The sequence below is a fragment of the Falco punctatus genome (genome assembly GCF_963210335.1).
Source record: "Falco punctatus genome assembly, chromosome: 5".
Classification (NCBI taxonomy): Eukaryota; Metazoa; Chordata; class Aves; order Falconiformes; family Falconidae; genus Falco; species Falco punctatus.
Genome location: NC_137584.1, coordinates 88,887,962 through 88,914,520, shown reverse-complemented (window position 1 = coordinate 88,914,520; position 26,559 = coordinate 88,887,962). Strand labels below are relative to the sequence as shown.

Here is a 26,559-nt window from a genome sequence, read left to right as displayed (position 1 = left end):
ACCCACCTCTGACTGCGAAACTCCTCGCTGCCCATCCTGGCACATCCAACAGGTGAGTCTGCCCCAGTTTTGCAATCCCCTCCTTCGCTGGCTGGCTCCATATTGATGATAAGTATTATTCGCACATCATCGCAGCCTCAGTTCGGCAGCTCTTCGAGCCTGTTTCCAAAAGAAGCTGTCACAGACAATAAACACCAAAGTAACCCCACTTCCAATTTAATTGTTTTCTCAAAATATCACTAGCAATTAGACTATATTAGCAACAGATTGTTTGCAGTAGCTCATTCTCTAAGTCAAAACTGGTTTCTTTCTCTTTTACAATCACACAAAACATCTGAAACTAGAAAGTACCTAGTTTTTTGGGTTTTTTTTTCAGAGTCAGAATCAAGTAAACAACCAACATTACATCTACAAAACCCAAAGTGTCCAGAAAATGCAGGAGAAAAATATGGAATGGCTAGAATTTTTTTTCTGTTTACAAATTTATTGTGAATTTTTTAAGAAAATACAGTGACAGCATTGCCTGCAGTACAGTGGGGAATGACAGTCAACAAATAAAACTAAAGGACTGTGCAATAAATAAATATGAGGCTAATATAACATGTTTGTAGAGGGCTGATCAGTCTTAAATCCTCTGCCTAAGGCTGACTTTTACAATAAACAAACCGCGCCTTGATGCTTTTCTCTATCTACGCTGGGTGAGCCCATTTATTTACGGTTGGGCTCACCTTCTTCCCCACACACGCACTTTTTGCCCATCTCAGATTTCTCCCCCCTTTTTTTTTTTTTAAAAAAAACCCCACAATCAAAACGCAAGCAGAGTGTAACGCTGCCCAGAGGTAAGGTACACCTACTCTCTTGCTGACGTGGCACCTGGGCTTTACCAAGACGTGCTGGTCAGTAGAGCCAAAGCCCGTGCAACCCTGCGCCGAGGGCAGCCAGCTGCCTCGTTATTCCCTACGCACGCTCTTCGCCCAAGGGAGCTGTGCCACGCGTGCCAAAATGTGTCCCATGGTGCCCTCGGGGATTTTTTCCCCGAGGCCGGCTTAGCCAAGTGACGGCACATCTTTTTATTACCTTTGGTGGAAAACACGAGCCCTTTCTGTTAAGCAGCGCTGCACGGTCGAAGGGTCTTGGAGGGCTCCAGACAAGCATCTGCAGAACTGTCTCTGGCTCAGCGGCTGTGATCACGGGCTAGGTAATTTGTTTGATTAGAGCATCCGTCTGAGACAAAGAAAGTGTAGTGGAGTGAGTCAGGCTCTGGTCTCATTTACAGGTCTGGAGATGCAGGGAGAAGCTATTACAAGTGACCTGTGACCTGGCCCACCCTCAGGTGAAACGGCTTTGCCCAGTCGCCTCCTGTTAGCCTCAGCCAAATGATAGGCTTCGGGAAGCCCAGGACGCAGCGACGGGTCAGCAGACAGACAATATCAGACCCACGGGCCCAGCCCCGAGCTATGCAGATGCAAAAGCAGATGATTTATTTTATTTTATTTTATTTTTTTTTTAAATAAAATGGTTTTCAAACTTATTATGGTGATAGTGTTACTTACAACAAATCTGTCTGCAGTTTCGGGGCTGCAGAGATAAAAGCCCTCGGGAAAAATGTCAGTGGCTTGAGTTTATTTATATGTAAGGTAACCATGAAAAATGTCGGCGTACCACTAATTGTAGGGCATATTTATTCTGCACAAGTTGTTTTCCACATTAGCACAGTTGTTAAAATGCAGTTTTGCCTCAGGAATATTATAACTTTATCTTCCGTAATTATAAATGTGGATGTTGCTGGGGTACTATATACATTGAAGAGGAAACGTAAGAAATGGGCACTGCAAGGAGGAAAACAAACATAATTAAAAATGTAATGTAGTAATTATATGAAACATACTTGGGAAGCGGAGACCCACGGATAAGCTAGCAAAGCAGCTACGGTGCGTTAGATCCTGGTTTTAGATTTGTATGCTTTCTCACTTCACATTTCTCCCACGGTTTTCTGCTCAAACCAGCTAACAAGGACCAGTTGGCAAGGCAAGCATTTATGTGCAGCAGCACATCATTCTGCGCTGGGCAGAATACACTACATTGTAGTGTAAGAGCAATTTTACTATGAGCAACTAAAGCCAGAAGCCTGGGATGCACAGCATATTGTAGTTATCATATTGCAAATGTTTAGGGAACAACAGTATAAGAGCATCTTCTGATAGGATAGGGAACATTTTAATTAAATATCCAGTATCACGCAAAATACCTAATGTCACTGATGAAATCATAACTCTGCATGCATGAAGCAGAGGGCAGTAAGGGTCGTTGACCTGCTGTGCGTTACAGGTAACACACAAGGTGCACAGACACCTATTTCCTTGAGAAACACCTGGTAGATCAAATGCAGAATTTTCCTTGTGGTGCTGAGAGCCAAAATTCAGATGCAATTTGCTCATCTGGAGTAAATGCCTGGCTGGCTTGCCCAGGAGCCAAGGTTTTCTGATGAGGGCTATACCTGAGAGCGGGGCTGCAGTGACGTGAGCGTGCACATCCCATCGCTTCCACCTCTCCCTTGGGGGCAGCTGCACCCCAGGCACACTGCCTGCATGACACACGAACAGCACATGCACACACAGACGTACCTACACTGGGACCAAGAATCTGTTTCTTTCCCAGGGGAGGGGCCGTTTAATGGCGCATGAAAGCACGTAAAGCACATGGTAGCATTTCAAGGCTTTGGGGTTTTGTTTTACTGATTCCTGACTTTTATACCAAACTGTGGATCATGCCATCCTGAGTGTAAAAGCCAGGTAGCACCAGATTTCCACTACTATCTGGGCAGGGCCAAGCAGAAGCAGATTTATTACACCCCTACTATTCACCTATGTGGATTAGCAAAAGCTGTGTAACGTGGGCATTATTAGAAACTGTTCAGGTATAAACAAGCCTGACAAGTTCGGTATGGTCTGCAGGTTTGTCAACCAAAATCCTGGAGCATTTGCTTCTGGCTCCCCCTTGAACACCCTGTCCCATCTCTCATCTACCACAGCCTTCTTTTTATTCTTTTTTTTCCCCTCCGAGGGTACTTACTGCCCTCTAAAGGCTCCTCATACTCCAGTGTCCTTTCTCTCTCCACTGCGTCTCACGCCCCCCCCCCCCCCCCCCCCCCCGCCCCGCCCATCCATTTTTACCCCTCTGGGTTTTGGCAATCTCCTGGTCTGCTGAGCAGTGCAATGAAACACTCCACCCTCTCCCACTTTTTCCCTCAGCGATGTCTGCGGCCACCCAGAAAGCTGGGCAGCGAGGTACCTGAGCGTTCATCAGCAAAACAACGAGAGGGTCTCCATGGAAAGACTTGGACTTCCACCTGCCCGATCGGCCTACGTTATTTTTTTCTGAAATGAGATGCTCCAGCTCATATTTGTGCTCCTTCCCATTTCCTCCAAACACGTTTATCAGCCTGCAGAGCTCCAGTCCTGCTGCTGCTGCTCCCAGACCTAACAACACGGAGTCCCCACCGCTGATGACAACCAGCAACAGGCATACCTCTCCAGCTGCTTCACATCGCAGACCTCCCCAAAGCGCAGCCCCCCCCCCCCCCCCCCAGTCATCACCTCAAAGGGCTGGAGGGGTTTTCCAGGGGTCACCAGTCCCTTCCCTGGCCCACGGCACCTGTGTCATTCCTGACAGATGCTTATCTGTGGGGTTTTAAGTCCTTCAGTGCTGGAGACGATGCCACCTCCCCAGGCAGTCTCGCAGTACATCACCGTCCTTATCACAAGAAGGTTTTAACCTGAATCTTCCTTACTGCAATGTAGGCCCATTACTTCTTGCCCTATCTGCAAGAGGCGTGGAGAACCAATTATTCCTTTCCTTTTTTGCAGCAGTCCTTCACGTTTCTGAGGATTGTTTTGTTTGCTGAGACACTTCTCTGCACCAAAAGCACTGTCTGAGAAGAGGTTTATCTCCCCATCACTGAAACCAGCATACTGGCAGCTATAATGTCCACCGGCGGTGCTTCTATTGTAAATTCACTTTGCAAAATGAACGGAAAACTGAAATGAAACCTCACTGAAAAGCTCACATTATGGGAATTTATATTCCCTTTTTACTGTCCCTTAAAATACAAACAAGACTGTTTTTGACTTAGGTGTAATTGAAATGAAAATAAGAAGATATAGCTTTGCCAAGTGCCAGTGCTGAATACTCATCATTTAGGACCCTGAAATTATCATCTGGGCTTAAAAATAATAACATTTCAGCGATGCATGTGAAGCTCTTCATAACTGCCATCTGGGCTAGGTTCTCCAAGAGCTTGAGCTGGGCTTCTACTCACCTCAGTCAACTATTCATGCACCAGAAAATTAGATGTCTTGTCCATCTGCTGTGGGCTAATGGCTACGGAAAAGCCGACACATCTATTTAAGGTGGCATAAATGACTCCCTGGAAATGTCTGTCTTTCTCCTAAGAGGGTGCCTAGGCATTAAAGGCTTTCAGAACAATAAATCATACTGGAGCAGCTTATATTTTCATAGACTTTCTCCCCAGCGAAGCAGCCTCCTCTCCGTCGGTATGCTTGCTCAGCTCAGACAAAAGCTGAGATTCTCACATCATCTCACATCTCTAAGGCCTTTAATAAAGGCGACAAACATCAAAACACCCACGATGAATTCACCGGCAGGTTAACAACTTCTACAGGAAGCTGTATGTCTGATTGCTTTAGAGTAATTCGGGAAAAAAAACCCCAAACCCTGCCACGTTCACTGCAATGGTGCTGTAAGCACCTCACAGATGTCATCAACTCAGGGCAATGCTCCTGCTGAGGAGCAGCCTGACAGGTATTTTTCGGCTTCTGCAGGCACCTTCTGCTTGCTGCGGAGTTTTAGAAGCTGCAACTTTTCTAACCTGAAGCTGCCTACGTTTCAGAAGAGAACAGGCTGTACATCTGCTTGATTGATGCCCAACCTTTCGGGTGACTTCTGGGACCGAGTCTTTTTCCATGAAGCACTGAGTTAGTGTACGCCACCTGCTCCCGAGTGCGGTGGGCAAGCTTGGCAGACATTTAAAGGTATCTCTTTCAGCGGGCTTTTGAGGCCAGATAATTTTGAGGCCACAGGTCTGACCCAAGGTCCTTGCCTTGGGACAAAGGTAAAAAGCATGGAGAAAAGGTGGATATGGTTCCCACCTACCTCCATCGGGGGGAACCAAGGAAACAATGAACTAAGCTCAATAATTATGACACTGACAGTGGCTGAGTATAGGAAACAGGGCACATCATACTCATACAGAAAAATCTTTCCCCTGGTATTCTGTTTTGAAAAACAGCAACCTACTGCTTCTGAGGTTATAGTCAGGTGGCCGTACTTACTAATCACCAGTGAACATATCTGCATGACCTCGTCCGCTTGCTTTCTAAGCCAATTTGTATCATCTCTTCCAATGCATACAACATTGCTGGCCCCTTATGGAGCCCCATAAGCCCCATCCAAAGTGCCCTATTTTGACCAAAAGTGCATTCAATGACCTCTAAATCTCTCCTTGCTTTCATCAGCTCAAGTAGTAGGGTGCACTTGTCCTCTTAATGAAGTTAAAATGACAACAAGAGACTCTTACAGCAAAGTGACAGAACTCTGGCAGTTACTGTTAGTGAAAGCCTCTTAAAATATGTCCAGTCATTCCAAAGTGAAGCCACGTTCGAGCTTAGCAATCTGCTCCTGGGCTTTCCACAATGTTAGTATTAGTCAGATCAATCAGATTTTTTTGCCTCAGCAGATTTCCTTGCTCCAAAACCAAGCTGGAAAGTCTTCTTGGGCAATACTTTTTTTTTTTTTTTGGTCGTATTTCTTTATGCTGTGTTGTCAGGATGCAGGATGCCAAAGTGAACATGAAATGGTTCAAAAGGTACCGCTTGGATTCAAGATTTCCCTGTTTTATCAAGAAAAATCCACCGGGGGACCTGCTGAAGCAAGAGGCTAAGGGGGAACAACAGTTGTGCTGAGCTGGGAGTGTCCGAGCCAGGTCCACACAGCCCCTTGGCTATGGGGGTACTCGGGCAGGGCTGGCAGTTTGCTGCGTGAGGTAGGAATAAAATAACCAGCTTTGCTTTTCATGGCCGTACTGCACCCCTTGAAACCCACCCCAACAAGTGAAAAGCTTTGGATATATTGCCATCCAATAACTGCCTCCTGCTCGGTGAGGAGTGAAGCTTTTCCTTCCCTTCCTTCCCTCTCCTCCACAACAAATTCTCACTAGGATTTTTTTTTCCACTACAGGCAGCAAACATAATTATACAACAGATCAGAACAGCTTACATAATGCCCTTTATAGAAACCTGCCTTACCTCAGAGGCATATTAGCATTTCTTATGGGTTTAAGGGGTGAGGGATTAATTACAGATTTTCAAAATATGCCTAATTACATATTTACTGGCGGAATAAATAATTCACGTTTCATAACTCACCATGAAATGACTACTTTCTTTTGAAGATTAAAAATTCGAGGCTTGAGGAATGTTAAAGTTCAAACTCTGAATAAAGGCTCCTAATCCTTTATAGATTGGCGTTTTACTCACATGAAAAATACAGCAGAAAGTCGCTCTTTTACCTGAGTGACTTGTAGACCCCTTGAAATTTCTCACTTGGCAATCTATCAAACGAAATGAGCAAAACATTAAAAATGTGATTTGTTCATTTACTTTGGCGTTTTGGTAGATCATGTAGGATTCAGGGGAAGCACCTAAATTACCGGAGAGCGTAGATTCCCCAAACCTTGGCTTTTGCCCTGGGCAGAGGCGGGAGCAGCAGCATCCCTCCGAGCAGCGTGGTGTGGGCAGCGGCTGGTACCCTCCTCCTGGGGCTGGCACGGGGGCTGCTGCTCTGCCGTGCGTGGCGGTGGCAACCGGGGACTCCTCACAGCCTCGCTAGCGAGCGTGCCTTTAAACGCTTCATGGCATTGGGTCATTTGGAAGCATAAATCAACTTGCCCCTTTCCTGACCTGCCCGAACATACAGCCAGTGGTTTCCTCTGTTCTATTTTATTTTAGCCAGAGTTAGCAAGGAGAATATCCCTTCGGCATTTAGGGAATATACAAATTATTACAGAAGAGCAAATAGCTGCCTCCAGAAAGGAAATAACTGCTTCTGAGCATATTAAAAAAAAAAAAAAAAAAAAAAAAAAGCTGCCTTCAACAACAATAACTGCCATGTTTAGCAACTACAGATACCACAGGAAGGAAAGCAGGAAGGGCAGACCCCACGTGCCAGTACAACTGGTCTTGGTTTGGGTATTGGTAGATTTACAAAGGAGGAGTAGGTTGGACAATCCAGCCCAGTACTGCTTCTGTGCACATATACATGACAATCAAAATCTATCCATGCCAGTCCTGGTACGTTATGGAAAGTGGAAAAGGCAGAAGAATTGCTTAGATGAAAAAAGCAGTAGGACACAGAGGGTAAGTGACCTGGCTAAGTCATCCCGCGGTCACCCTGGCACAGGGCAGCTACCTAAGGGATGCACAGGAAAGACTTCTCCTGGCCATCTCATTCTTTCCCCCACCTTAGTTCTCCAGCTTTGTGATAATCCTTAAAATAAAGCCAATACACCTTTAAAAAATAATATTCATAGTGTATAGCAATGGAGTCTACCCACACAACTATCAAGATGCCCAGAAAACAAGGAAATACACGTTGACTTATCGCGTAGCCATACCTGTGATTAACTTGCAGACGTAAGTCCATGAGTTTTGGACAGGTATATGAAAATAGCATATGAAAATGCTAGTCAGCATTTTAGCTCTTCAAAAGAAGAGCTAGGTATGTAGAGGAACATAAACAAAAACAAACTGATGCTTGGCAAGACTCTGGCCCCAGTTTAGCTTTTTCCTTTTGTGCCACCTTGTGTACGTGGCTTAACCTTTCTGTGCCACGCTTCCCTCAAAATGCTACCCAAGCTTATAAACAGCAATGATTAGGTCCAGTCTAGTTATTGATACAACTGAAGCAGGTGGAAAAGCAGAAACCCACTCTCGTAATCAATTTGGGAATAGAAATTTTATTTTCATTTTGGAGCAAAGGCTTTACTTTTTCATATGCTTTACACATTTTTCAGTATTCAAAACCTAAAGGTCTATGGAAAAAAAGTGTTATTTTCTTTTTCTTAGAATAATGCCTTACTTTCAGTCCTGCTTTCAATAATAATTTCCATAACAATGTATGCTTTAAAACAGGAGGCAATATTCTGGGGAAAACACTGGTAAGATTGGTTCAACCTACAGAGATGACTCCACTGTAAAATTCGGTCTATCAAAACACCCAGACAAAAATCTGTCAAACTTGCCCAGACAAAAACTCACATATTTGGTCAACACGCAGCTGTTGCTTTTATTAATAATTGCATATCAGCAATATTTAAGTGTAAATACATAATTTAACTTCTAAAATTATTTAAAGCCAGTAAAACACTCTACAGTGATGGCATCAGCAAACGGGAGAGCGCAGGCAGTGGTAGCAGGTGGCAGATGAGGGGCAGGTGAGCATCCTTAGCCGTAACTACAAGCAGTGAACACCACAGGACAGATTTCTAAATGTACTGCAAGCCATTTAAAAAGTCTTCTCCCTCTCTCGCCCACACGATATTAATTACCTGTGCCAGCTTGTGCTAATTCATTTTCCTTACACCTCAGTAAAGGAAGATGGTATTCTCAACAAGCGGCATCAAGACAGAGAGTAAAGAAGCTACGGATGCTCCGAAACTGCATTTTGGGGGCAGGGGGAGGAGGGGGGGGAGAAAGAGTAACACCTGTAAGTTACGCTTCCAACTCAGTGTCATTCACTGAGTCATGTAAATAAACATCCAGCCGGTTTGGTCCCCAACCCCAGCCTCGGTGCGGCAGCTCTAATTACCCATCTATAAGCAATGCCGACAAGTCATCGCTCAGCACCGCACTACGCCTCACGGCCGCGCGCTTTGCATCCTACCTGGGTAAATATTAAAATGAATATCATCTACTATATTTTCAGGGTAAAGTTATCTGCAAAGCCCAGTGATTCATGAGCTCTCTGAATGTACATAAAGTGCTTTAGTGAAAGCATTTCCTAAGGGCCTGATCCAGTCATGCTTCTCAAACCCTCCGCAGCTGTCTAGACTGGAACAGAAAGGTCATTCAGCCACTGAAGGCCAATCCATCACTCCCCTTAAAAAAGAAAATACCTAAACTGCTCCAAAGGTTCAATTTGTGGATCTGGTGGGGAGATACTGAAAGAACAGCCAAGGTCCCCTTCCCCAGGGGGACCAACACAAAGCCCAGACCCTTCCTGGGGCTCGTCTCGAGGATCCCAGTGGGAAGCCAGAGGGTCCCAGGAAAATTCCTGCCTCGAAGCACATCTTTTGTAAGCCTCCTCTTTTTAACAGGCCAGTGCAACAGCGTAAGGAGCTGCCGCGCTCTTCCACGCCGGGGCTTGGCTCTCTGCCTCCCCTCAGCACTGGGGGGGCTCATCTATGCAAAATCTGGAGTTTGCCTGTGTCCCACGATAGGAAAAGCCAATGCTCATCCCAAAAGACTCTCCCCCACCCGGTAACTCAAGGATGGATGATCCCCCCTTTCTCCAGGCCACGCATGGCCCCTTCGCTGCCCTGACCCTGCTGACCCGCCTGCCACAGCAAAGCCCCAGGGTGGCACTGGAGGTGGGTGCTGCTGCCTCCTCCATCGACAGATGGAGACATCCAGGTCGCCGCTGGGCTGCAGGGAGATGCTCCCCAGCTGGGCAAGCGTACATCCCTCTACCACCCCTTTAGCAACGGTACACCAAGCTGTGAAACACCCCTATACCTGGAGGATTCCCTGCGTGCTGCAGGCTCAGTGGGTGACTCCAGCTCCACTGAGCTTGGACAGCCGGGGCCGAAGGAGCCTCCACTGGGGCCAGCTGGGAAAGTCCTGCAGGACATTGCACAGCCAGTGAGAACGGGGCATTTCTCCACTTGGAGCACCGGCAGCTCGCCGAACTGCTACGGGTCAGCAGCAAACGCGGCTGGACATCATCGCCCCGGCGAGCGGGCGAGCTCCCTGAAGTGGGGGGAGCACAGAGAAGCCAGCGTGGGGATTGAGTGTGCGGCTTGAAAAATGTATCCCAGCTGCACTCCTTAAGCTGCAAGCCACGGCCCAGTTGTTTGAAATCACAAACGTTTCTGAAGAGGCATTTCTGGGGTCCGATAGGACCTGCCTCCTCCAGACGTGGACGTTTCAGAAAAATAAGGGAGGGAAGGAGAAAAGGAAGGGCGACCTCCTCCTGGATCTCATCTTTTCCATCCAGATTTCAACCACTAGGACCATTACCAAATAAAATGTCAACTTTTTTTTCCCTGTGTTCATTAACCTTTGATGCTTATTGTACAGCCAGTTTCAGTGCTCACGGGGGACACGGGAGGCTCAGATCACAGCATCCATTTCACTCAGGGCTTCGGCACAACTTGAACCGCGGTCCAGAGAGGAGGGAGGGGAAGGGAGGGAAAAGGCTATTAGACCAATCCTGCCTCTTCAGCGGTTTACATATTTAATAAAGATTGAATTTAGAGAGACGGGGAACCCCCAACTTAGTAATAATTCCCTTCACAAGTTCTACTATAATTAAAAAATAGAGGCAAGGTCATGACGAGTGCTATTGAAAATAACAGACAGACCTGTAATTATAGCAGGGCCAGCTAAACCAGGGGTTAAAGGTCTCTTAATACTCTGTCAGCATTTCCACTATAACCCCTCAGTTTCAGGGGTTTACAGCTCACACATAAATATTTGCTGCAGGCCAAAAATGGCCCTTCGAGGGGTCAGCAAAAGGAGGTAAATTTTATTTACATATTTATAAAAAACGTTCCGGCTCCGCAGAAGCAGCGTGTCCCTCACCAGCACCACCAGCACAACTCGTGGGGACAAGGAGGGACCGCCAGCGGGTACGGGGTGGGCGGAGGAGCTGGAGATACGTTTTACCCACAGCAAGTGGCTCCGAATCCACAGAAACCCTGTACAGAGGCAACGGTCTGCAAATACCGTATATATTATAAAGCTGAATCCTTAAATAATAAGGCCGTATTCCTAACATGAATTATACAGATAATCACTCCCACTGTTCAGCCAAGCATGCACATAAGTCTTTGCAAGATGAAAACCTAAGGCCTTGCTAGCATATTGGTTTAACTTAAATCAGTACTTTAATTGATTTATTTAAGGCAGTGCCAAAGCCGGTGTGACTCCCTGATTTCTGCCGAAGAGTAGTTTATTTCAGTTTAGTTTTAAAAAGTATATCTTGACTCCCCCTGCCCCCCCCCCCCCCCCCCCCCGAAACATTCCTTCCTCCCCTTTTCCTATCTCTGTATTTACGTGACCCTGACTTGACATTAGTTCAGTGCTTAAGGATTAAAAGAGGTAAACCGGCTGTGACCTTTTCCAGGGCTCCTCTCCTTGAGGGACTGAACCGCTGCCAGTGGTACATGGCTGGAGCAACCACTGGCACCCCCGAAACACAACTGCCTACAGGTTGGGGAACTTAAGCTGCTGCTGCCAGCCCTGAAAATCCTATTTTCTTTTCTTTAAAAGTCTTCTACAAAGCTTCTGCTCCTCCGGAACAAAAAAAACAAAACCAAAGAGCACACCTCACGAACCCAAACCAACATCATCCAGAAAGCTCAGCCAACCACACCAGCAAACAGCGAGTCCCGAGTTATGGAAAAAACCCACAAGACAACCCCTTCTCTCACAGTGACATGGTAGATAAGTCAGCCTCCTGGCTCTGGGGAGGTTATCTCACCATTTTCCAACACCTGCCCTCAGCCATCAGAACGAAGCCAGCTCAACTTGTAGCAAGAGCATCTCCATGACCGGCTGGCTCAGCCACCCTGCGCTTCTCGCGTGGCCGCACTTCGTGCCAGCTCCGCCGCCATGCCTAAATGATCTTGGATCTAATGAAATCCATTTACTAGAGCTTTTTGATGGTCCAGAAGTGAAGAGGGAAAAACTCAGCTAAAAGGATTAACCAGGCAAACCCTTCCACAAACTATTAGTTTCATCTGCACCTAAAAATGTCATGAAATAATACATTTCTTTCCCACACTAACTTCAGTGTGTTTTTCAATATGATCCTAGAGGGGCTTGTTTGTTGTTGTTTTTTTTTTTAAGTGAAATTATAATGAGGATATATAACTTTTTTTTTTTTTTTTTTTTTTTAGTTTCTAACAAAATATTTATTGTGCAAGACCCAGAAGATAAAAAGGATGCAACTGTTTTTCTTGGTTTGTTTTGAGGTTATTTACTTAGGACTAAGCACCTCATTTTTCTTGTGTACAAAAAGTAATTATGCAGTCAAAAGAATTATGGCCTGCATACTTCAAAACATATGAAAAATGTAAAACTTTATTGCATACATTAATTTCTAACAAAGGACGTCTCCAGCATCAGTGTAACTGGTATAAGGCAGATAACTGATGTATGGTATATTTGTTGATGTTCCTCCCAAATGGGTTTTATAAAGGCAAACAAACAAATAAACAATTTCTTTCGTTATGTCTCTCTCTCTCGTATAAATTTCATCAGCCTCATACTGTAGGCTTAGGGGAGGGGGTTGTCCGTGGATTTATTTTTTTTTTTATTAAGCTAAAATATTCTGCTCAAGCAATCTGTTCACCACACTTGCCTTTTATTACCTTTCCATCCCCTGCATTTCTCAAACCAGGCAACCCCAGCTCCTGCCCGCGCCACTGCCCGGGCTGAGCCCAGCTTCCCCGCCATGGCAGCTCCCCTGGGCCCCCACCTCAGGGCAGGCTGCCGAGCCAGGATTGCTCCCGACATCCTGGTCCAGCAGCTTTCTATGTGCCTTTGGAGTAGAGGTCTGCAGAGTACTGTTATTTTTCTCCCCCTTTCCCCTGGCTGAAGTTCTGTGAGCGAGGTAAGCTCATTCCTACTAAATCAGCTGGGCTGGGAGGCCAAGGCAGGAGTTGTAAAACCGAAGTTCACAGCATCCTTATCTTTAGCTGAGCCACTTTAACTTTCTAACTATACATCTGGGTACCATATCCAAGAGGAAAAGGATGGCCTTTTAAAATGTCAAGAATAACTGCAATCAGTTCTTCTCAGCGCCTCTCTTGAAGAAACAAAACAAAATTGAAGAGTGAAGGACAGATTCAAAGGAGTCCTACTAAGTGAATTAAAAAAAGTTTTTTTACATTAAGATATTAAGACAATGACCTAATCAAACAGGGACCTAATTTCCTTCCAATGCATGTGTTTATATGTTCCTGCCATTTTCAACCCAACAATTATATACATATATATGTAAATTCATTGTGGTCAGGCAAACCCTCTGCTCCACTGATAGATGTGACATAACACCAGAAGTCCAGTGGAAAAAGGATTCATGGCATCCGACAAATAATACGCACAAATAAACACTGGCAGTTTCTATTTCAGTCGTGCAGTTACCACACTAATTCAGCCAAACACCAACTCCTGTAACCTGATTTAAGCACAGCCCATTTCAGTATTTCACAGTGCCTGGTCAGGATTTAAAGGCTTTAGGGAGAAGCTTGGCAGCTTCTCTTGGAGAAGATGGCTCTGCTTGTGTCACGCTTCTGGTCTGCTCCTGGCATGGCTGGGCACCAAACGGGAGAGCTGCCGGGATGGCATCGCCAAGGCTTAAGGTCTAACATAATTCATGCCGATGCGGTTCCTTTGTGTCTCGGTCCTCGTTTATAGGGTCTGGGCTCAGCCAGGTGTATGGAAGTCTTCAAAAAGCATAGAAATCCCCAAATAAAGTTCTGGCTTTGACCTCTCTCAATTTGAGGGAAGTTTGAACTTGGTGTAACCTTGAGGCCCATCTTTAACTGAAGTGCAGTATTTTGGGAACGCAGGGAGAAGGGGAGGGGAAGACCTATTTCAGGTGATACCTAAGCCATGAGGATCAAGCAACCCTGACGGCTGGCAGCTCGAGCGCCAGCGAGCCCCCCCAGCCCCTCAGCTTGCCGAGCCTACTTGCTACCTTGAAAATCAGAAGCTGCAAGTCTCCTTCTTTTGCACCTTCTTTGGTCCTCTCTCCCGCGACCCATGAAAAAAGCTTTCAGTGTTTCAGACATACTCATCACAGGTATCATGAGAAAAGCGGCCCAGCGCCCGCTCTCAATGGCCTGTTTGTTTTGGGGCTGAAATCTATCCACTGCCATCTCAGGCGTCCATCGGCTGAGCCACCATTTGACATGCCTGGCCCCAACAATCACAGGGGCTTGGCGGATGAAAAATGCTAGGATTTCATTTTATTGCGGGGATATCATTCATTCTTGGGAAGGTTCAAAAGTACATGCGTCAACTTATGTCATCAGGGTCAAACAAAGTGGCATGCAGAATCATAGCCAGATCGCATCAGTGGAGGGGTCTGGAGGAAGAGCCAAAGAGTAAGGAGAAAGAAAAACGTTTTTTAGGATGTACCCTGGATCACTTCAGCAAGGGGAAAAGGGCAGGAGGTAAAGGATCCCCCTGAGCACGTTGCCCTACCTGGCAAGCACTGAAACGGAGTTGTGCTGATTTCACCGAGATTCCCACCGCTTCTCGCCCAACGACACACCGATGGGTAAGAGCATCAAACAACAATGCCTCCCCAATCACCAAAACGTGCCTCCAGCGTACACCAGCGAGCCCCCACGTACACACAGACTCGCACCATAATAGCATTAGGTGCCATTAACAGGCTTTAGCCTTGTTTCTTTTCAGTGGGAAAACTATTTGACATCCCTCAAGCCCAGGCTCAGCGCTGCTTGACCCTTTCCCTTCCCTGCCTACATTAAAAGAACAACTAAATCGCTGCACACAGAGCGAGCCAGCCCCTCCTCGCTCCAGGTGTCTGTATTTTACTTAGGGCCCCAAGCTTGATTCAGCTCATACAGTTTCTGACAAGCTTCAGCTGGCCCTCGTCACCGGACAGGCAGATCAATTAACAGAGGGATTTTTCTTCCCCTAGCTCTCTTCCTGGACCTTTAACCCCTTGTGTGTCCTAATGCTCTATGAAAGAAGGGCAGAAAGCAAGCGCCAGAAAAAAAGAATTGCCATTTAAAGCCTTTCTTTTTCCTCCAACCCCCCCCCCGTGCTTTTGCTTTTTCTACCCATCTCAGAATCCCATCTTTCTGTCAAGATGCTTCTGATTGTTCAAAACTTCTCCTTTTTTTCCATCAGGACTGAAAATTGTAAAATTCCCTTTCCCTCTGTCTCTTCTTTTTTATTTTTATTTTTCTTAAAAAACCCAAATTCTTTATATTTTGCTACCAAAAGGGATGAAGTTTAATGTTTTCTCTGGGGTGGAGAATTCTTTTCCACTTGTTCACTTTTCTTTCTTTTTCCACTGCACCAATTTTTCCAGATTGCCACGTGGAAAGGACAAATTTTGGCTAAAGAGGCTAAGACCAAGCCTGTAGCTGATGCTCTGCAAGCTTTCTGGAAAAGTTACCAGAATACAAACGACATTTTGTGGATGGAAAGGAATGGAAAAAAAAAAGGGGGGGGGGGGGGGGGGGGGGAGGTGTTTACAAGAGACCAAGGCTAAAAAAGTGTATGTTCAAAAACTACAAAATATAAACCAAACAATTTCAAACTGGGAAAAAAGTATACATGGTTACAAATTGCCCTATGAAAGAGAAACAATGTCAACATTGACAATTTTATTTTGCAATTTAATTACACCTCCATTTGTCTTTGGTGAGTGTGTACGAGAGAGCACGTCAGTGGCATGAGAAGCTCCTTCAGCAACAGCAAAACATAATAAATAAATTTAATTGCTAGTGATAATAATTAGACATTTCTGTGAAAAACAGTTCCCAGAACTAATAAAAACTATTGAGAAAAATAAATGTAATGGGTACTACAGGGAAATCCATTTAGATGCATTCCGAGAGATAAATAATGTAAAACTGATGAGGGTTTTTTATTATTTTTTACTTTTTTGGAAAAACCCCTCCTACGGTTCCTTAGGAGAAGCCTATACCGCGACTTGTACAAATGGGTTCTGCCCATCACTGTAGTAGCAAAGTAGTACCACAGCACTAATGACAATAACAATTAACGATATATAATAAGCACCACGCAACCTGTCAATCTCAGAAGGCTGCAGCAACCCCACGGCACCCAACAAAGCCCGGTGCGAAGAAACAAGCGTGGCTCTTCCTACCAACAGCCCTCACCTGGTAAAATACATCTCAGGGTTAGCACAGGGAGACCAGAGGTTTAACTCTTCCCTGGAGGAGGTGATGGTTTCCCAGTACCTCTCCTCTCCACCCAGCTATGTCTTAGGCCAGGGTAGGAAGAAAAACACGGATGAAAAATGCCCCGCTGCGGTGGGCACGACGGATGTGAGGCGGCAGGGGTATCGCCTCCCCTCCGTGCTTTATGGTGCACCATTTGCCTAGCAAGGGAGCGAGGAGGGCGGCCGGGAATCTTTCGCTGCCCTCGGGGAGCGCTTACCAAGGGTTTGGGAGCACGGCACTATTTGCTGGATGGATGGACGGGTGCCGTTCAGTGTCTGCAACGCTTGTTAGAAAGCACCAAGTCGCTGCTGACACAGGCTGGGAGGGCGGTCAATAGCGGCAAGGCAGGGATGCACAAAGGAAACAATAAGCCAGGGGAAGCCCAAAAGGATAAATTTGGGTAAACAGATGTAGGGAAGAGTGACAGAGGGGGAGGACTCCCTCCCGGAAAGAAATGGCTCCAGAAGGAACATGGCAGGATGGTGGCTGCTCAGCTACACATTAGCTCTGTAGCTGGTAAGGGTAACTTCAGTCCTTGGGATATGTAAACAGGGGGATATAGCCTAGAAGCCTGAGGTAATATTATCTTTGTCCGTGGCACTGGTGTGACCACTAATGGAAGAGCGAATGCGGTCCTGATGCCTATGTTTCAAGAGGCTGTTGATAAATTAGGGAGAAGAGCCAAGGGAATGGCTAAAGGACTAGAAAACACTGGGAGGATTAGAAAACAATTGTGAGAGGCTCAAGAAGCTCAGACTGTTTAGCTTAATAAAGAAAAGGTTAAGGAGTGACTTGACCACAGTATACAAGAACCTTCACAGGAAACAGAAATTTGATGGAGAGCTCTTCAGTTGAACAAAGACATACGTAAAACAAGATCTAACGCCTGGAGGTCGAAGCTAGACAAATTCACACCAGAAATTAAGGGGAATTTTTTAACGGTGAGAGCACTCAGCAATGGGAGCAGTTTGCTGAAGACTGGGATGGCTTTGCTGTCATGGTATTTTAACAGCAGCTTTGGAAGGTCTGCTGAAAGACATAGCGACAACCTTCAAGGAGTCCTGTGGTCTTTCCTAGGCAGAAAGGCAAATTAGATAATGGCACTGCTTCTTTCTGCCTTTAGCATCCAACAATTTATAATCTATGCGTTATGTCTAAACATTCATAGCTGTCTTCGCTGATGTGTAACGGTGTGCCTGCTATTGAACCCCCCCCCACACACACACACTTTTGGTCTGTTCATACTCTTAAACTGTTAGCAGGGAATACGGAACACGGCGCTCAGACAATACATGTGATGCTCAAAACTTTTTAATACACTTGTTTCTTTCAGATCAAGCCTGGTTTGACAATGCCAAGCACAATGACCTGAATTTTTTAGAACTTTACAGTGCAAGCACAGAAGTCCAGCGACTAGTTCCACCTCTCCCTTTTAGAAGGATGATGACGCCCAAATTTCACTTTTTTAATCTGAGCATAGAGCTTGTCAGCAATTAATCCTGCTGTCCTCAGAGGGTCCTGGAGGAAAGCCCAGTGGGTATAAAGAAACAGGGTGTTTTTGAACAGAGTTTGCAAATGTGCCATTGCAAACTTAAAAAGCGAACTCTCCAACATGCATAACTGTGTGATCAGTGCTGACCTACTCTCAAACCTGCTCTCCATAAATTCATTAAAATACGAGTCTAACGAGCAAAATGAATGCATTCTTCTACCAAGGCTTTGATAACATTCCTGAGAGTATGCCTTTCATTTTTACCTCTCCATCCATCCCTGCAATGCTTCGCACGCACAATTACTGCGGACTGGTTTCTTGTCGAATCAACATGGTTTGAAGATAGTGCCCCTTTGAAAGTTAAAGCTAGGATGAGCAGTGCAAGGGGCTGATCAATCCTTTGGTCCCAAACATTTGTCAAATGGGATTTAATGAAAGAGGAGTGTCCTTGCTAACATGCTAAATCCAGCCTGTAATCCCCAGTATAACAAGAAAACAAAGACGTTTCCATCCCCTCTTATATCAGGAATAGAGATGGGATGATGGAATGATGTGAACATAAAATAATTGTACACACAGAAGCTTATGCAAAAAGGCTTTGTTCGGAAGTGCTGGAAAGCCACTCACCCCGAAACAATGGGGCAAATTAGCATGCATCCAGCCCAAGGGTGCAAGCGGCACACACACGCACTCCCGGTGACGGATGCTTAGCTCTTGCTGGGAGGTCACCACTAGGAATCTTTCTTGAGAAGGCAGCATGTCAGATTTCAGACACTTTCCCTACAAATGGGCTTTTGCAGCTCAAAGGAGGTGGTGGGGGGGAGCTTTTCGATCCAGATAATAAAGTCCATTTACATGAAAAGATGCCGCTTTCAATGACATGATTAATTTCGGAAATACCTGGCATCTGAATGAAGCAAAGACTTCAAGAGATGACTGATGATGAGAAAAGATAATTAGGCAAATGTCAAGAGTCAGTGTTTTGATTGGTGACTGAGAGGCTGGTCTGACTAGGTTATCGTATACTCATTCCAGATGGAAATGAAAGGTCTTTGTAGGGAGAGCAGGGCGATCCGTTCATGGTTAAACATAAACTCTGTTTAAGCCCAGGTTTCTCCTTGGCTTTCCTCCTGGGAAGCCCTCCTACCCCAGCAAGCGCTCTACCTGCATGGTACTGGAGCAAGCTTGCCCCGTTTGAACCTTATCTGAATTATCTTGTTTTAAACCCGAACAATTTATCTTGCATTTCATTACTGGAAGGCTAGGGTGGTCTTAGCCTTTCCAAAACATCCCAGGCCATCCTCTCCCCAGCTCTCCAAAGCTGGAAGATAACACAGCCATTTTGCAGAGAGGGCAAAAGACAGCCCCGTTCCCAAATGTGCTGAAATACCTCTCCTCAGCATCTCACCGAACGCTCAGGGTAGCCACAGCCATTAAATGCTGGTGCCCTCCACAGGGCAGATAAAAACCAGAGGAGGACGCGGGGACCCTGAGGTGGTGTACCCTGACAGGATCGCCCCGGTGAGATTGACGGATTATCTCCCCTTCAGAAAAGGAGGCATTCACAAGGCCTTCTCCCTAATCCATCACGGTGCTCCAGCAAGCGCTCCCCATCACTTGCCCCTTCTCCATGCACGCTGCTTTTGATTTGTGGGATACGCTGGCTTTGTGCAGGAGCATTTAATCCTCAGCAGGAAAACCGCTGATGCTCAGAGACTTCACTGGCTTTCCCAACCGGTTTTCAGAGGCACTCAAAGCACCGCTTGCTTCATCTCTCTATTGTTGGGGTGCAGACCAGACATCAAGCCTGGTCCATCACCTACTGAGCCAGCTGCTGGCAAAGACCTCCTTGGCGAGGGCAGGCTTGAAAGAGCAGCCGACGAGGCAACAGTCTGATAAGTCATACCTAATTTGGCCAGCCATCCAACGCTGAGGCTGCTATTAGTTAATCTTCATATAATTTGTTAAAGTAGGCTTTATGAAGTACTGGAAATAATTGTCTCCCTCCCCCCTTCTGAATCCCGTGGCCGTGCACGGTTAGGGGTTTAATAACAGACTGTATCGCACAGTCAGAAACGGCGAAGGTTTTATAGCAGTGCATTAGCCAGAGGTGGATAACCTATCTCTAGAGGCTTGATTGACTGGAAACATATTCTTAGCCTGCTTAAAACTGCTTAACGTGTGTCACGGAGGTCCCCCAAAATAAAACGTTCAGTGTATTTAGTGAAACTCTACACCCTAAGTACATGTAAGGGCACTGTAAGATACTAATTAGGTTGTAACATAAAACACCGTAAAAAGCAAAGCATGACATAGAAAAAAAAAATGTTTAAGCTCTGGCCAGCTCTTTCATGTTAGAGAAATACATTAAAAATATATTCACAGCAAATATACTGGGGCTTTGAATAAATCTGTTCCTTATAGCAGCCCATAGCTGGAAAGTACAGATATTGCTCATTACCGAGAAGTTTCTACTTAACATTGTCCTCAGATATTAGAAACTACCCTTATTTACTTTTCCTTAAAAAAAAATAAAATAAATCTGCTATCGCTAAGACCAGCAAATGATCATTACGATGACACTGGTTAAAATATGTATGCCCAGCTTTTTTCCCCTCAATCTTTTTCCCAGGAAGGATGAGGAGAAGGGTGATACCAGATGGAAATACTGATTCTGCATGATAGCATACAAAACCTACATCATCATCGTTTTGGAAGGGTAACATACCTCGGAATTTTCCCCCTGCAATCTAAAATTAAAAGTACTGTTCAAACACCTTCTGCTGAAACACTAGCAGGAAGTTGGTTATTTAAGGTGGAAGTCTTCACGGCTATCTCATCTCTCTCATTCACGAACTACAAAAGCAATGTATAATGTCTTTTTTTAGCATCTATAAATTCTGAGATTTTCAGTATTTTGTATTTTAAGCATTAGTTGCCAGTCAAAAGATCTCCTGCGTACTTAGGCATGTTTCTTCTGTTATCTAGTGCCACTCAGCCATACCGCATTTAATAAATTAGAAACACTACCTCCTTAATAATGTGGGAATTAGTGCAATTTTTAAACGTTTAAGAATATAATTATTAACTATTAACAAAAAACGTGTGTGATGTAAGGAAGTAGAAATGGGCACTGTCAAGCTTAAATTTAAATTTAGCAAACAAAATTAAGCATACATATATAGTTGTCTAGAAAGAAAATCTAGGTGAGATTGATCCCGATGCCTTTATAAACATCTGTAATGTTACATACACATGTATATAAATATATAAATATATAAATATAAAATTTACATTGTACAAAAGTAACTGTATAGATTCAAATATTATCATTCCACTACCAAAAGCTACCTTCTGAAAAGGCCTTGCCATTGTTGCACATTACTGAAAGGAATGAAGTGCTAATTTAATAAATATGTCGCTAGCTGTGTTCAAACTAAACACCCTTAATGTATGTTTGTTGTTGTATGTGCATAAGTTTACAGATTGCAAACCCCCTTCCTAGGAAACAAGCTGCATTTTATCAATGCATATATTCTTCTTGGGATTTTATGGTTCTGCTTTAATGTGGACGGTCACTTTCCCTCCTTTGTTTGGAAAGGTACAGTTTATATTTCTTCCCAGATTTAGCATTTCCCTTGAAGGTTTTTGTGATTAACAATATAATATTTTTATTGAGTTATTTCACACACAAATGACTGGGCCCGAAGGGTATTCTAGGTTTACAAGATTTTACTAATAACTATGCTCCCCTTTGTATTAAAGCTGCTAATTAGTGCTTTTAAACAGCTCAACATTTAATTCTTTGAAGGCACCATATCAAGGGCTGATATAAAACTGTTTATGTAGAAGGATATATAAAATAAGAAGGTGTTAAACCCAACACAAATTGAGTGGCAGGGGGTTCCCTAAAGTGCTAATTTTATGTTTGTTTTCGTCTCATTTAAAGTTAAGATGTCTGCATTATAACAGTGATGTGTAACATGCTTTACATACAGATTAAGCAAAATGTGTCAATTTATGAGCCTTATTTGCCTGGAGAGGTAGCCACCAGTAGTTTCATCAGTGATTTTACGCATGTCTGTATACATATATATGTGTGCACGTGTGTTTTCGGATGGGGGGGTACAAAAGTGCGTGTTGTGTATACATAGACGTGTGAGTGCCCATACACACACAAACACATTTTTATGTCCATATTAGCTAGTCTCCGTATGTCCCTGTAATTCAGTGATTACAGAAAACGCAAAATGAATTAATTATGTGAGCCTGCTCATTTTAAAAAAATTAAATATTTCATTTCATTTAAATATACTGTGAGATTTTAAAGCCACGTTTTGTTTAATTGGTGTTGCTAAACTGAACCGATTTATACACACTGAGGATATTAGATGGCTCTAATCGAGAAATAAATGACTTGTGAGCTACATTTTACCCTTCTTTTCTCCAAGTTAATCTTCAAAATGTCCCAGAAATTCATTAAAAACATGGGAATTTTCACTCAAAGTGCTGAATGAAAATTGAAAAACTGCTTCTCGGAAAACTAAAGATGAAAATTTCCATTTTTCATCAAAGCCGTTGTTCATACAACTACAATTTCGAGCACTGCACCGAACAAGGTTTTAAAAATAACCTTGTGAAGTGAATTTCCAAGTCTCATAAGGAACCGTGAATTGAGTGAAAGTCTCAGCTATCCATCTTTGGCTGACCCCACCTCACCCCCTGAGAGCACCACCGCTGTGCTCCATGCTCTGCAACCACTTGTGGAGGGGTGGCAATTGTTTTCTGATATATCCCTATATATGCCTATAAGATGACACAGCTTCGTGCAGACACGAGAGACCAGATCCTGGAAGCGGAAGAGCTCAGTGCAGAATCCCACCCGAGCTACATGGTCCTGGTGAAATTAATCAGTTTACAGGTCCTGAGCTAGTACAGGTGTACTCATTTCAGGGTTCACGTGCAAAACTGATGAGAATTTATTTATGCAACCTAGCGGCTGTGCATAATTATGTGCTAAATGTAATTTACATCGTACCAAAAGTGTCTGGTGCAAACATTAAGATGGAGAATGTCGCTAAGGTAAAGCCGCAAGAGGGGGTAAAAAAATAAGGAGAACTATCTATCAGGTAGGATAACAAATACATTAATGTCATCTCTTTAACGCTGTAACTTATTGCAAAGAAACGGAGGTTAAGAACTAAATATCCACCCTTTGCATAGAACAGTAAACTTTTTTTGAGAGCTCCCTTCTTAAACGACATTCAGTTCTGCCTTTTCACTTTCAATAGGCAAGTATGAGACATCAGCATCTGGCTACCCTGGCCAATGTACAAATGCAGGCTAAAAATAGACTTTCCCCATAGATATCAGTCTAAGTAAACTGCCTGTTCATGGAAAGATGATAATGTAAGAAGAATATAAGCAACTGCATCTTTGTGGCATTGTTACTTCAAGAATAGTGCTTCAGCACTATGTTATGTTTATTTGGGCAAGCATTTTTCTCTTTTGTAGGATGAATCACTTATTTTGCAACCAATACTACAAATGTTTTGGTCTGTTTATTTTATATGTATGTACGAAGGCAGTGGGTGGAAATGAACTGGCTAAAGTCAAGATTTTCTTAGCATGATCTTGAGTAAAATCCAGAGTGGCTTTTTCAAAGTCTATTTCAAAAGGCCCATTAAAGCTTTACCTCATTCCCAAAGTATATGATCTGCTGGCTCTGTCAAAGCAGAGGTAGTAATGCTGTCCCCACAGCTTCGGGAGCAAGCACCAGCATTTGCATCTGATTTATGCACCTCACCACATGCTGAAGTACCTAGAAAGACATGGATATTGTTTTGTGTTCAAAATTTAAGGTGAAATTACATACATGATACTTTACAGTTGCCACGGCATTAGAACCTAAAATCCACGGATCTCTCATTTTCATGGTCTTTGTTTCCCTATTCCTCAAGTCAGCCTCCCCTGGAGAGCCTCTGGGAGCAAGAAAAATTGGAAAGTTGCCCTGACTCTCATTGTGCCCTGACACATGTGTTGGTATGCTTCAGAGCAGCCTAGAGGCAGCTTCGAAAAATAACATCTGGCAGTTTGCCTCCAAGACTTGAATTTATCCTACCAAACTTGAGGCACACACACTGAGGCATCTTTGGTGGGAGCCCATCACTTTGTTTCCTCTCTAGGCAAGAAAGAAAGGCAGACACATCCAAAACGGGCACCCCCGAGGCACACGTGACTTGGTTTTCTTTCTAAATTAATCCCATAAAAGAAAGAAGAAACGCAGTTACGATGTGAACGCTGGACTGAATAGAAATGGGAGAGCAGCTCTGCCACTTCTCCTTGTTGTACCTTGGGAAGCATAGCCATTAACCCACTGGCATGAGCGCTTCTACACCAGATCGACAGGCGCCACTACCTTTTACTGTACAGTGTCAAAGAGCTGTCTGCAGCCGAACATTCAGAAAAGTCCATAACTGTCTGTCTCTGTATGGTCTAAGTCATTTATATTATCATGAGATGCACCAGCTTCTCCTTTGCTTCTGTGTGAACTTACCGTACTGAAGAGTTTCCTTGTACTACCGCATGACAGCCCAATTCCTAATAAATCCCACCTGACTGAAATGAATTAGGTCTGGGAATATGCGTTCCAGATTATTAACCAGCACCTTTGCAAGTAACTTACCATCCACATTTATTAAAGATATTGGGTGATAATTTGTGCAGTGTTCTGGATCTCTCTCTGGTCTAAGAATTATGGTAATTAGTGCTCAGAGAGAGGATGTCACTCGTATGTTTCTCAGGGTGCAGAGAATAGCATATCATTACACTCCTTTTAGATTTGAGATGGATCGCTCTAGGGCTGTTCCTATTTTTTAACCTTGGCCAGCTGCGCCTGGACAGAGGCTTTGAGCAGGTCGGGGACCTGCGCCCCACCTCCACCGTGGGGGACAGCGGGCTGCTTGCGCCGACCCGGCCCCTCGCTTCCAGCTGCAAAGGAGAGCAAAGATCTCTTGGACTGGGTTTCAACTTCAGCAGGCATCTGCCCCAGAGGAAACACCAGGTTTGATGAATGGCGTGGAATAAAAGGTACCTGCATCGCCTGTGCGCAGTGCCGGGTGGGACCCGGTGGTCATTCTGAGGGCCGTGCGAGGCCACTCGAGGAGGAAGGATCAGTGGGGAGCTCTGCCGGAGGCTGGCACAGGAACGGGGCTGGTGCCATAGAGTCGCCGCTCTAAAAAGCCGTCTAAAATGGCAGGCGGTAATAAACCACCTTCTTCAGTAATAAACCACCTTCTTCGGAGGCATCAGAAAGCAGGTCTTCAAATTCTAGGAGATAATTCAAGAAAGAAGAAAATGATAAACTCCCCCAGGAACTGAAATATTAAATACAGTTCCATAAATGGACTTTCACTGCCCAAAGTCCTCGGAAGCGCACCTGTGGTGGTGCCAAGCAATCAGTCTGTCCCAATTACCCAAACTACCAATAATACTAAGGGCTTACTAATAACATGTGCATCTCAGAGTTCCAAGAGACTTTAGCCATGTCCTTCACTGATGTTACACCAATCCCGCAATGTTATCTGAAAATCTCTGGCCGTTAAGATTCCTCTGCCGGAACATGATGTCTTCATACCACTTTCCTGGAAGAGAAAGTAATATACGTTGCCACATCTTCATTTCTATGTGCACTCATGCAGACACACAAAGGACTGTGATAACAGTACCGTCAACTCTGTTTTCTTCACCCCTCTGTAAAACTTTTCTTTGCCTTATTTCATAGCTAGTTGTTAAACAGTGCAATAATTTCCATGGTGCTGTTTTGGGGGACGAAAAAAAATAATCAACTTTTCCCTTCAACAACATACTCCTGCTTGACTTTCATCAAAGAGTTAAACAGCCAAGGGCTTTTAGCATCTCATTTCACTTACACACACAGGCCATTATAACCTGCATAAACAAGGATGACAAGTTGAGATTAATGAAGGTCCCAAAGTGACAGAACAATTTAATTGTCAGAAATCATAGGAGGTGAACTTTGCCAGTGTATTTATATAAGGCTGCCATAGTCTAAAAACTTCCCTAATTGATTATGACCAATAAGTAATAACACTGGAAGCAGTTTTCTGGTATACAAATAAGAAATGACCCAAAACAGTTAATAGCGGTATTAAGATGCGTAATATAAGAATATTAGACTGATAAAATAAATGACCAATAACGCTCTGCAAATAATTGCAGTGTTTGCACTTAAAAGTAGAGCAGAGCAAACCGCAGCTCTGACGAAAGTCAGATGAAATGGTCTGGCTTTAGAAAAACAACTTGCAACCACCAGGCAGTGAGCCTTACAGTGATATCACAGCAGCAGGATCCACATGGATCTGAAGTGCAATGCTGTTTGCTGTTCTCTCTCCCCTGCCTTACTTTAAGAAACTTCTAAACTTTTTTTTTTTTTTTAAAAAAAAACTCTCTTAAAATTATGGTGCCTTTTTGTTCAAGAGGAATAAAACCAGTGCCATGTAAGCAAGCACACGTACACATGCAAATATCTGATACTAATCAAGGGGGGGCAAGCCATGCAAAGTATCACTTTTAACCTTTGACAGAGTCACCAGGTAACTCAAAGCTCAAAAATAAAACCCGCAGCTCTTTGTCTTTTTGAATTCCACGTGCTCATTCAGTTGTTGCCTAAATGAGACAATTGCCTTTGGAACTCGCCACCCCAACTGGAAGCCTGTTCAACCTGTTCCCTGGCCTTTCTATGATCGTATCTCCTCATTTTTCACTTCCACATACCCTGTCTTATGTTCCACTTACA

General features: G+C 44.3%; 1 long non-coding RNA gene across 1 annotated transcript in view; it reads right to left on the bottom strand.

Moving 5' to 3' along the window:
- LOC308064211 overlaps positions 1 to 26,559 on the bottom strand; it is a 160,153-nt gene that overhangs the window by 12,115 nt on the left and 121,479 nt on the right. Inside the window, exon 8 of the long non-coding RNA XR_013928309.1 lies at positions 7 to 25,384. This is a non-coding gene — a long non-coding RNA (uncharacterized lncRNA). The remainder of the gene's footprint in view (positions 1 to 6; positions 25,385 to 26,559) is intronic.